This window comes from Halyomorpha halys, unplaced genomic scaffold, assembly GCF_000696795.3.
Source record: "Halyomorpha halys isolate HHAL.00 unplaced genomic scaffold, Hhal_1.1 Scaffold8642.1, whole genome shotgun sequence".
NCBI classification, from domain to species: Eukaryota; Metazoa; Arthropoda; class Insecta; order Hemiptera; family Pentatomidae; genus Halyomorpha; species Halyomorpha halys.
In genome coordinates this window covers 1-12,205 of record NW_027107594.1, presented here as the reverse complement: position 1 = coordinate 12,205, position 12,205 = coordinate 1, and the positions used below count along the sequence as shown (strand labels likewise).

At 39.0% G+C, this 12,205-nt stretch overlaps 1 long non-coding RNA gene across 1 annotated transcript; it reads right to left on the bottom strand.

Annotated features, from left to right (window-relative positions):
* Positions 1-7,928: 7,928 nt before the first annotated feature.
* On the bottom strand, positions 7,929-12,196 carry LOC136795428 (uncharacterized). Its single transcript, XR_010843028.1, has 2 exons — positions 8,141-12,196; positions 7,929-8,052 (listed from the first exon to the last, which is right to left on the bottom strand). It is a non-coding gene; the product is annotated as an uncharacterized lncRNA (long non-coding RNA).
* Positions 12,197-12,205: the final 9 nt, after the last annotated feature.

The window sequence follows — 12,205 nt, the reverse complement described above, 5'->3', positions numbered from 1 at the left end:
GATGAAGTTCTCGAGCGTATCTCATCAGATTCAGGCAGAGAATTCGACAATGCCATAATTCAATCAGAAATTAAGGACCTGGACGTAAGATAGCATCTAAACACACCAGAGTACCCCAAGAGCAGAGGAGGCATAGAGCGGCTTCATGGCACGTTGAGTAACCATCTTCACTTATATCAGATCGGAAGGGGATTGGAACCGGATTTAGCAATGCCTAAGGCTCTAGCGGCATATGATCATTCCGTACACACCGTTACGGGATTTTCACCATTTTAGATCCTGTTTGAGCTTCAAGAACACCGGCGGGACTATAGGGGCACGGCAGTGGACGGTGAGGAGATACCCAACTATGTCACTCGAAGAAAGTTATGGGTGAAGGCCCGAGGAAGAATGGAAAAATAAAAAAGCAGGAGGGTGGGGCAGAAGAATTTAAAGGTCACAGACTTGATGGGAGCGATCAAAATCGGGATGATAGTGTACAGAAAGTTGGGGTCTAACAAGGGTAAAGAGATACAGCGATACAAGTTCCATTCAGGGTGATAATAATTAGAAAACACAATACTGTCAATGTAGTAAGTATCAAAGAACCAAAAAAGAAGAGAACTGTCCATATTGAAGATGTAAAATTTCCGGTCTATTACCATGCATTACTTTTCGGTAGTTTCACGAGGCACGCTCTTCTTTTTCACTGCCCACAACGGACTATTGTACGGGGAAGTACTGTCAATAATTATTCCCTGGTGTTTTAAACTTTGAAGTTCTTCCTGGATGTGGTGACGTAGCGCCTGCGAGTATCTCCTCTCTATCGCGTATTTCACTTTGTCTTGTTTTAGTGAGATCTCAGGAGTCCTCCCGGTCGTCCCGAGCATGCACCCTCTGTAAAAAAGATATTTGCATATTCCTTCCTAAGGCTTCGCCTCCAGTCCTCTGCCTGATTGATTGCTCCAAACCAGGCGCCCACGTTCTTCTGCTGAATATGACATTTGTAGATTTTTCCTCCCAGCTTAATCTTCCATTTTCCCCGGCTATTCCTAACCCAATCTCCTACCTTCCCTAGTAGGTCACATCCCATCATTACTTTGTATTCCTTAGGCATACTTCCTACTGTATGTACCTGGAAGTTTTCCGCAATTATATGGAAGACGGAAACTACTGGATTGGCCAAAATTAAATATAGTGAGCACGGGAGAACTAAAATAAAGTAAAAAACGAAGATCTGGTCAAATCTAGGCGTGAAGAACGACCACTAGATCTGTAGAACATTGAATAATGCTTCGAAGCCTGGAGAAAAGTATCACCTGTACATTCGTCCATTGAAAACTAATGGCGGAAACCCTTCTGGAAGAAGATCAACAACAATAAGTCGCACTAATCACTGTGGAATCCCTGAGACCATGCAGGTCTTAAAGAGAAGATACAAATGGGTGACCACGATTGGTCACTTTAATAAAGCGGCAATAGCGCTCCAGATGCAGAACACGTCTTCGGAAGCAGTATTGGCAGCTCTCCGCTTTTGGTTTCAATTCTACGGAGTTCCAGAGCACATTTCATTAGATTCTGGAAGAGAATTTTACAATGCCATGATTGAAAAGGAAATGAAGGACCTTGACGTAATTTGGCATCTTAACATTGTGCCTGAAATGGCAGAATACCTCGTCCTACTCAATCAACTTAAGAAAATCGAAGTTGATACCCATGGTGGAAGACAATATCACGCGGTACATTGAGAAGTTGCAGTGGGACCCGGTGCTTGCGTTCCGGCGCTTCATTCGCTAATTCTCCATCAGCCCTGACACGTGTGGAAGAATGGGGAGATCGCCTTGTTGCGTTCGCCAATAAAGGCCTGACGGACACCAGATATAGCGCATTGGAATGAGAGCTATTGGGAAAAGTGTGGGATGTTTGCCACTTTAGGCCCAATGAGTTTGGCAGAAGGTTTAAGGTACATACTAACCACATGCCTCTGCAATGTGTGGGATTATTGAAGGAATACTCGGCCAGGATTAGGCGTCAGAAGAAGCTTCTCGGAAAGAATAATATGGAAAGCATATATAAACCAGGCAAGAAAAATGTTGTAGCCGATTGGTTGTCTCGAGCAATAACAGTAAATGCAGTAGAGGAGGCTGGGGAACCGTTCGGTTTCATGGCAGTTTCCGCGGGAATGGACGCGTACAGATGAAGAATAAGATGAAGCAGAAGAAGATGATAGTTAATAGGCCGAGGAGATGTCTAGGCAATTCCTGTGGGAATGAACACCGGAAGATGAAGAACAGAATGTGGCGGAAAAAGACTATAGAGAGGAATCGTCTTCTAAAGAGAGCTTGTCATCTTAATGTGGATAATGTGATCGTATGGGAAAATATAAAGTGGCTATGGCGTGGCGAATAGATAGGGATGGAAAGGACGTTTGTCTGTCTACAGATGGTGGAAACACATCGGGAAGACAAGCGACAAAGAGCATAGTATTTCTATCTGGGCATAACAAATTAACACGGATGGAATCCCTGGAGAAAGTGCACGCGTTAAAGGGAAGGTACTTTTGGTGGGGGGAGGGTGAAGAAGACAATCATGAAGGTTATAGAAAACTGCGAAGTTTGTTAGGCACGACCTATGACCGATACCCACCAAACGGGAAATAAGAGAAGACACCTATCACAGACGCGCCGCGCAAAGATCTACAGATCTATATGGGGGCCATATAAATGGATAACCTTGATTGACCTCTTCAGTAATGCGGCAATAGCGGCAGGAGAAGTCGTCGGATGCGAAATGAAGGACCTTGACGTGATATGTCCCTTCAACACTGCAGGGAACCCCAAAAGTAGAAGAGTGACCGACCATCTTCGCTTATATCAGGACGATCAGGGACTATAAGGGCACGGTGGCGTACGGAAAATGGAAAGGGAAAATACCAAGAAGGTAGCGTGGGAGAATTTAAACGTCACAGACAGGATCGTAGCGATCAAAATCGGTACAATCGTAGTTGGTGTCTAACAGGGGTAATGAGTCAGTGATACGCTGGCCCATTCAGAGTGATAACCATATCGAGGAAGAAAGGAATGGACAAACCAGCAGTAAGGCTACCATCCCTAATTATTATTTTGCCGGCCGTCTCCTAGCCACCCATTAAAGCAATGATGGGCACAATCAAAACCACCACTTTGTGGACCAATGCCTCCATAAGAGAAACTAGGTTCTTTCTTACCTATGAAAAGCACTACATTGACGAACGGCAAAATAATAATTAGGGATGGTAGCCTTTCTGCTGGTTTGTCCATTCCTTTCTTCCACGATATGGTTATCACCATCTGTAGACAGACAAACGTCCTTTCCATCCCTATCTATTCGCCACGCCATAGCCGCTTTATCTTTTCCCATACGATCACATTATCCACATTAAGGTGACAAGCTCTCTTTAGAAGACGATTCCTCTTTATAGTCTTTTTCTGCCACATTCTGTTCTTCATCTTCCGGTGTTCACTCCCGCAGGAATTGCCTAGACATCTCCTCGGCCTCTTCCTCTACTGCATTAGTCAGGTTCTTTCTTCTCTCTATGTTCCTCATTCGTTCATTCGTGCTCTTCGTTTCCCACTCGAAGTCTTCAGGGGTTGGGGTTGTTCCTGAGATGATAGTAGCCGACTCAAGTCCATTCCGGCTCTTCCTTATCCACCAGGGATTTCTCCTAACAGGAAGAAAAGTTCGCCGTCGCACCATGATGACTGATTGGAAGCATTCTTAGCGGCAGATCTTTTATCGTACGAGGTGGCGGGAGATCATGCCTCCGGTCCCCACCACATGCGGTGTCCCTCAAGGCTCCATGATGTTATCGCAACTGTTTTTACTTCACCTGTCTTATCCCTTAAGCATCATGCATCTGGGTAGCGATCGGCCTAAGCTGATGATATTGGAATCTAGGCCTCCAAAATGAATACCATCGTAGCAGCACTGAAGAAGAATGGAATCAAGGTGAACCCAACGAAGAAAGATGCTATAGTCATGTCGTTCCAGAAAGGCAGGAAAAGCAGACTTCCCCAACGGTTGTCGTGGATGGCGAAGACAGAAGAATGTCGAATCTATCCTCTAGACCGATAGGCTGCGAGCAGTTCAGTTCTTATGGACCGATGGAAGAGGTTGCTGCGGGTGGAATCCATTAATTCCAGCAAATTCTTCCCCACGATCCACTCAAGACTGAGAGCAGGATGGGTCATCCCGAACTTGGGTCTCGCAGATCATAACGGAACAAGGAGGGTTCCGTGGAAAGCTGCTTAACTTGGGGAAGAACATCGACTTTCGGTGCCTCACCTGTGGAGTCCCTGAAATAGCTGAACATAAGGTGTTGGATTGTACCCTCAGGTTGTCAAGGAAAACCAGGATCTTCGTCCTCGCGGAGTAAGGCTTTCACCATATGATGGATGAGGAGAACTATTCCTTTTTTAGGGAAGTCACCTACAGTTGGAAGGATGTGGTCGGCCCAACGCTTTACATTGGGAAGGGATTGACCACCCGTAGTCCGAGAGCCACCAATAGAAGATGATGTTGAAGAAACAGACTTCACTTTTTTCTAGCTTTTGCTCTGGCCAATTCTTAAGTTATAGATATTTTAAATTATATTTTATGAGGGCTGAATAAATAAATAACAGGAGGTAGAGGAAAAACAAGCCAATATTAAATAAGCCATCAGGTGTTGTGTGTCTCTTTTTCGCATGCGATTCAGCTACCTTTACTGTTACTTGAACCCAGGACATTTAGATAGAGAAAAACGCTTAGAACCTTTTGTTTTTCGTCTTTGAACTCTTTCATTTTTTTATTTCAAACTTACTTTTTTTTTTTTTTTCTAGCATACTTAGTTAGAAAATGGCGAGTATTTTACGAGCACTGAGGAATTATATCTTTTTTTAACATGACTTGATAGATGCCAGCGCCTGTTATGAGAAATCCCGGATGGATAAGGAAGAGCCGGAATGGACTTGAGTCGGCTACCATCGTCTCAGGAACAACCCCAACCCCTGAAGACCTCGGGTTGGGAACGAGGAGCACGAATGAACGAATGAGGAACGTAAAGAGAAGGAAGAACCAGACTAAAAACAGAGGCAGTGGCCGACGGGAGGACCGTGGATGCCACGGGTGTGGTAAGATTGGACATCTTGTGGTTCAATGCGCGCGCACGAGATGTTAGAATATAGGAACGAAGGGAATATTGCCAGGCAGTGCTCCTACATGTACCAGAAAAGAGATACGGACTGGGACGAACCGATAGATGTCAATGCTCAGAGAACATGGAAGAGAAGAATCTCTAAGAAAATGAATGAATATATGAGCGAGTCTATAGAAGCACCCTGAGACCTCAGAAACGGAAGGAGTAGACTCCGGGCGAGAGAGCGTACAGCGGAGCAAGAGAAGCGTTTGGAGGTGGACAAGAGAAGTAACGCAAGTACGAGAGAAATTCTGAGGGGTGTATTTGCTTAAGCGGGACAGCGAGACGTATGTTAAGGAAGGACGGTATCCGCAGGAACTCTGGAAGCGTATTCGGGATAAGAGAGAGAACCTTTAAGAGCGAGGGATAATCCTGTATAGCATGTCGCCTTACAGTCCGTTGTGGGTGGTGAGAAAGATGAGTGCACCAGGTGAGGAAGAGGAAAAATACAGGTTAGTTATCGATTATCTATAAAAGATACACAATCTTCAAATAGATTGGAGGACAGCAATTTTTAGCACGCTAGATAAGAGTGCACCAGATGACCAGTACAAAACGGCATTCACTTTCGAAAGAGACCACGCTATGAGTTCATGAGGGTGCCCTTTGGTCTAAAAAATGCACCGATTACATTTCAAAGGCTCAGACGAGTTCCTAAAGGGGTTAGATGGGTCCGTATTTCAATGATGATCTCTTGGTATTCACTGAATCGGAAGCTGACCGTGTGTGGAGCATTTGAAAGTGTGTTTCGAAGGATGAGAGAATTCGGACTGAAACTATCCCGAGAGAAATCGGCACTGAGACAAGAGTAAATGAACTTTTTGGACACACCATCTCCAAGGATGGAGTAAGACCATATATTCTGAAAGTAGCGGCCTTAAAGCAGATAGCGATGCCAACCGATATCCAAGGCTATTAGTAACACTAAATTAATACCTCAGGTTTCTCCCCAATATGGCCAAGTACCTGGTACTCTCTAACAACATACTCAAGAAATAAAGCATAACATTAGGAAATGTTTAGACCAGTTACATATAGGAGTATGATATGGGAGCCAGATCCTCATATGCCTAGGCAAGAATATGGCTGTTTCAGAAGAGGAAGACGGAGAAAAGCATAGAGTAGTTCTGGTTTCAACATATCCAAAGATACGGATGGAGACCCCTATCCGTAAAGATGAGGATTGAACCTTGGTAAAAAAGAAACCAAAGAAGAAAGAGAATGAGGAAGAAAGTAAGAAAACCCGGGAGAAAGGGAAGAAGACGAACAAACTGACCTTTGCTCGGGTCCTTGCTCGTGTCCCGCTGGTACCAATTAAAGCCGAGGAGACTGCCATTTACGTAACGCTTAAAGGTAGAGCAGAAGGGTGGTCTCCTAGTAGGATCCACGAGAAACTCCCATTCCAGGAGGAACTGAATGGGTTAGGAGTGTCTGCAAAGATGGTAAAGGTTGCCCACGCAAGGAATGAGGTCTTGATCAGGACAGAAGAGGTGGATCAGGCTAAGAGACTCCAAGAGTGGAACTGACTGAAGCAGGAGGTCTCGAGGCGAGGCATGCGATGGCATGGAGGCCTCGTCTGTAAGTCAAAGGAGTTCCGAAGCACTGGGTCGGGAAGACCAGTGGGACAAGAGTGAGGAGAGAGAGGAGTGGATAAAACCCGGCAAATCCACTCCTGAGAGGAGCCAGATCTGAGTCACGTGGGTGGTGGAAGTCCAACAGGTGATGAGGCTCGCCCTGATGAATCTGTCCAATGCCGATATGGCAACACAATAGTGGAGCATGACCATCAGTGCCACAAGTGTCAGAAGTTTGACCACCCTGTGAAGACTTGCACAGAGGAGTTCACAAGTGGTGTTTTGAGATCGGGCACAAGGTCAAGAAACGCCTGGATAAGAAGGGACTTCTGCCCTGGTTCATCGTACAAACCGCCCAGGAGGAACAACGATATCAACTTTATTATTCCTGCTGTGGGGGCTGTTTTACTCAGGAAAAAAGTGAGAGAGTCTGTTCCGTCACCAACTTGTGGTCTGGGGCTTATCTCACACAGACGCCAGAGGTAGGTTCATATAAGAGAGCATGGCTAGAGGTCAGCTCGTGTCGTTATGGATGAGCTCTCTCGCTACACAGCGACCTTCGTTGGAGCGAGTGGCTAGAGTTGGATGGCCCAACTCATTTCACAATGGGAAGGGCTTGAACGCCCAACATCGGCGAGCCACCAGAAGAGGAGGAAGCTGACCCAGACTGAGATTAGGAGAGCTAGACTAGCCTGGTAACTGCAGGAGGCACCCAGATGGATGTGCACGAGGAGGACCTACCGAACGTATGCAGTGGACAGGGGGGAAAAGGGGAAAGATTGTGGGTAGCCAGTGATTGGTCGATGAGGAATGGAATGCAGTGAAGATAGACTAATTTGATGACTTGGACTACAGGGGGTTCAGGAACAGTGATGCTATTGTTGAAGCCATGTAGAAACTCTGCCTGGAAGGCAAGAACTTGCTAATTTCCATGGTTGATGCCAACCTTCACCAACATGTAGAGAGGGCTCAACTTGACCTCATGTTAGTACCAGAGTTACTCGATGTGTGCATCCTGGTTCTTCTCAAATGAACCAGCAGAAGCTTGAAACTTGCATTTCCACAATAGAAGAAATTCGCTGTATTAATAGATGGGGCATTTATTCAATACAAAATCAAAATAACTCAGTTTTTTATAGGAGCAGAAAGAAGAACCAAAATCAAGTTTTAGGAAAGTGAAACATGTTTATTAAAGGAAATTATATTCTCAGAAAATTATTTACAATGTGACTATTCAAATATAAATATACCAGAAGTCTACAGGCAGAACATAGATGTACAAACCTGAAACACAATAGATTTAGTTAAAAATTGCATAAACAAACTGTAACTAATAATGAAATAATGTTAAAATATAGTCCAAACTCCTTACTATTGTCTATGGGAAAAAGAAATTTTAACATAAACAATGATTCCACCACTGGAAGGTCTTCTAGTTTTTTTTTTTTTTTTTAAACCCTTCACAATGTATCGGTTTTCATTGACAAGATGAAGCATGGGAACGAAAAATTTCAATGAAAATATTTTTGATGATATTGTCATAAAATATTAGAAATATGCCAAGGGTTTTTGCCTTTAATGGTTGTCACCATAGGAGCTGACAAAAAAAAAAAAATGTATACAATTGTAGATATTTTATATTATTGTTTATTGAGTGGGCTGTAAATGGATTTGAATTTATTAGTTACCAATCAATTTGTTTTACATGTAGATTAAGTATTATTGATTGTATTAAATGTACACAAAATCATTTTTAAAAACTATAGATGCTCCTAGTAAGGTAGATCATTTTTTTTTTTTTAGGAAGAAGAATTCAAATTCAATTTTAACATTATTTAAATACTTACGTATGAATGCAAAGTGGGTAAGGTAAAATATTTTTTGATTAAGAATAAAATTTGTATTTATGAGTTTTTTTAGGACACTAAAAACCAATCTGACTTATGACTTATTTTTATTTTTAAAAAATTGTTTTACAAATACAACCAACAATATTTTTCTCGTTTTTTCTCACAAACAAGGAAAACGATTAGTTTATAATTACTCCTTCCCACTAAAGTTGGGTAAATTTTTAATTAATTTTTAGGAAGAAACAAAGTCGATATTTGTTTTTCAAACCATAACAACACTTAAATATGAACTTTCTTATCAATCAAAAAATGATGTTCATGTTTAAAAATGTTTTCTTCCCTGAACCTTCAATTTTGTTTTTTCTAAAATCACAAAAATTGCATTAACTTCCACTCCATACCAGCAATCTACATACAATTCAGTAAATGGTTTAGACTCCTAACAAAATTTGTTTTGCCTACATTACCAGAAGTGTTTGGGTTTAGTAAAATTTATGCTCATTTAAAAAAAAAACATAATATTTTTTCTTATTCTACACGTAAAAACAAATCAATTAGTGTACAATAATCTGTCAATACACACAGAACAAAGTCAGAAAACGATAATATATACTTTTTTTTTCTCGGCTCTTAAGGCACATTGAGAAGAACCCTCATAAATCTGTCTAATATTTTTTAATATACTATTACTAAAAAAGTTTAATTGAAATCAATGTTTCCAGGTTTGTAGAAGAACCCTTCTTATCCTGTCCAATCAAGTCTTACATACTGCAAAAATATCAAATGATAGAATGATATAAAATGAAGAATAAAATCAACAGTTACTTCATGCAATTTGAATAGTGTATTATACCCAAGATAATTTCAAAATTCTGTTCATCATTAACATATCCAACAATAAACACCTGAATAATATTTCGTTTCTGATTATTTTAGTAACCATCTTATTGACAATCAAACCAAAATTCTTACTGATAAAAATAAGAATATTATCCTTTACTTTAACAGAGACATTTGTATCCATTTATAAAATGTTTCTTTTTAAATGACAATACATTATTCTTCACTTCACACTCTGTTGGGGGGTAGTCCTTCTGAATCCAAATTACAGACCCTTTTAAATTCTTTAAGTTTAAAAGAATACATTAAACCACACCATTTTGTATAAACTCAACCAAAATTAAGTTGTCTGGCAACCTTGACCCTATCTCACTGAGGACCTACCACACCTAACTTTGACACAAATCATTTATTTTCACCTCTCAAGCTGAAACATCAGTATCACTCAGAAGTTTAATATTTTTCTCCTTATACTTTTTTCATAAATATTGAACTGAGATCATTGCGTACCTATCAAGTTGGACACTTATTTAGAAAAGCTAGGGTTATATAAATCTGTCTCCTTCTTACAGATTTCCTAAATGTGAAATGGACCTTAGGTTTGATTTTGGTGATTCATTTTTTGCAGGGTTTAATGGAGAGAGGTATGTAAGCAAAGATTGATAGTAGAATTGAGATTGATCATCTGGGTGTGTTAAGATCTATTATGTTTGTTATTTTCCTTTCAAACTATTTCAAAAAGATTCTATTCTGAAGATAATGAGTATTAACATCAACAAAGTCGGTTCAATTTTTTTTTTCTATTACATATTTAGGTTAAAAAGCTCCCCACTGTCCCTAAATTGTACAGCAGCGTGGGTTTATTCAAAACCTTTGATATACACCAGAGTGTGAATGAAAGTAGCTTGCCTAAGATACTATGATTAGCATTGAAAATATGGTTCTAAAGTGCTCAGCAAGAACCCAGAAATAAATTTTAAAAAAAATAAATAGCATATTTTTTATATTAAATGTTCATCTTGGCTGATCCCCATTTAAGCATATTGCATCAGCACTTTTTTTTGTTCATAAAGGAAAAAGTCATAAAATATTAAACTAAAAATTTCAGTACTAAATTTGCAGATAATTTATTTTGGTTTAAAATAAATACTTAAAACTTTTAAGAATATACTAAAATACTTTTTTCCCAAATAAGTTAGTCATTACCTACAAATTAATTCTGATGTCAAATTACTGAGAAAATGTATATAATTTACAAATTATATTTTGTTTAAAAAAAAAAAAAAAGGAAGCTTTGTTGTTTTATTCTGAATCCCTCCTAATTTCCTCAGAAACACTTATTTTTGTTATTTGATCTTAATATTTCTTTACTTATCTTATCCTTATTTGATCTTAACTGTAATTTTTATTGAGAGTGAAAAGTTTATACAGAAAATAAAATACATATGTTATTAAATCTGTCATACCTCGTGTATCCAAAAAATCTTCATACCATTTAAAAAAATTAATTAAAGCATCATTTTTAAGATATTTTGAGCTGTGACCTTATGTCACTAGAATGATGCACTGATCTTTTTTTTCAAATAGTTTAAAAATTATATTGAATTTTTCATATTTATGAGGTATCATAATATAATAACTATCGAGGAATCTCATTCCTTCCTCTATGTTACAAAATATTTGTGTTATTCTTAACTAGCTAAATCACGAAATATGATAAACAGATTAGCAGAGATGTAATTATACATCAGTATAAGCGGTTTCTGCGGAAATTGTTCAATAAATTATTCAAATTTTTCGATTATATCAAATATTACAGAAAAAATTGGAACTATCAAGTACAGATGTACATGTCTGAAACATTTAATAAAGTTCACATCGTTAATCATTACTGTGAAAGGTTTGAAGTTCAGTCAGATTCAAAACAACTGCTACAATATGAAAACACCACCTATCTTACTATATTTAGCACTAGAATATGTTATTAGAAATGTGATGCATACCGAAAAGGTTTTAGGTGGTATAATATCTGTGTTTGGATATGCTGATGAAAAGGCAAGGACGAAGAAATTATATAGAAATAAATACTACATTGATAAAATTTAGTAAGAAACAAGGTCTTAAAATAAATACGGATAAAACAAAATATATGATTAGCAGTAGAAAAGGGAACAAACTCAGTGATATAGATATAGGAGGTTCAAATACATTTTAACAAGAAGATAGGTTTAAGTATTTAGGTTCTATGGTAACTAGAAAAAACTAAATCGATGAGATAATAAAAGTGAGGTTAAACGCCAGAAATGCTTGTTATTTTCAATTTTGGAATAGCTCAGCCTACACCTTCTGTCCAGAAATTTAAATGTATGTACAAAACTATTATACTTTCTACTGTTCTTTATGACTGACCTCTAAGGGAAGGACAACGCTTTAAGGTTTATGAAAATAAGGTAATATATTCAGGCCGAAAAAGGATAAATAAGTCAATAGGATAATTTATAAGTCTTTACAACACAAAATATAAGAATAAATGTTTTTATGGTATTATATTTATGGTAAAAGGTTTTACTCAACAACTTGGGTACCCAATACCCATATAAGAAAATTTTGATGGAAAAGTTGCTAACAATTTTCAAGCACTACTTCAACAGGTGAGTAGGCTCAATCAATGTTCTATTGTTATATACTACAGCTTTAATTACATTACAGCTATCGTTTTTGCTCACTAAAAAATTTTTAAAAACAAC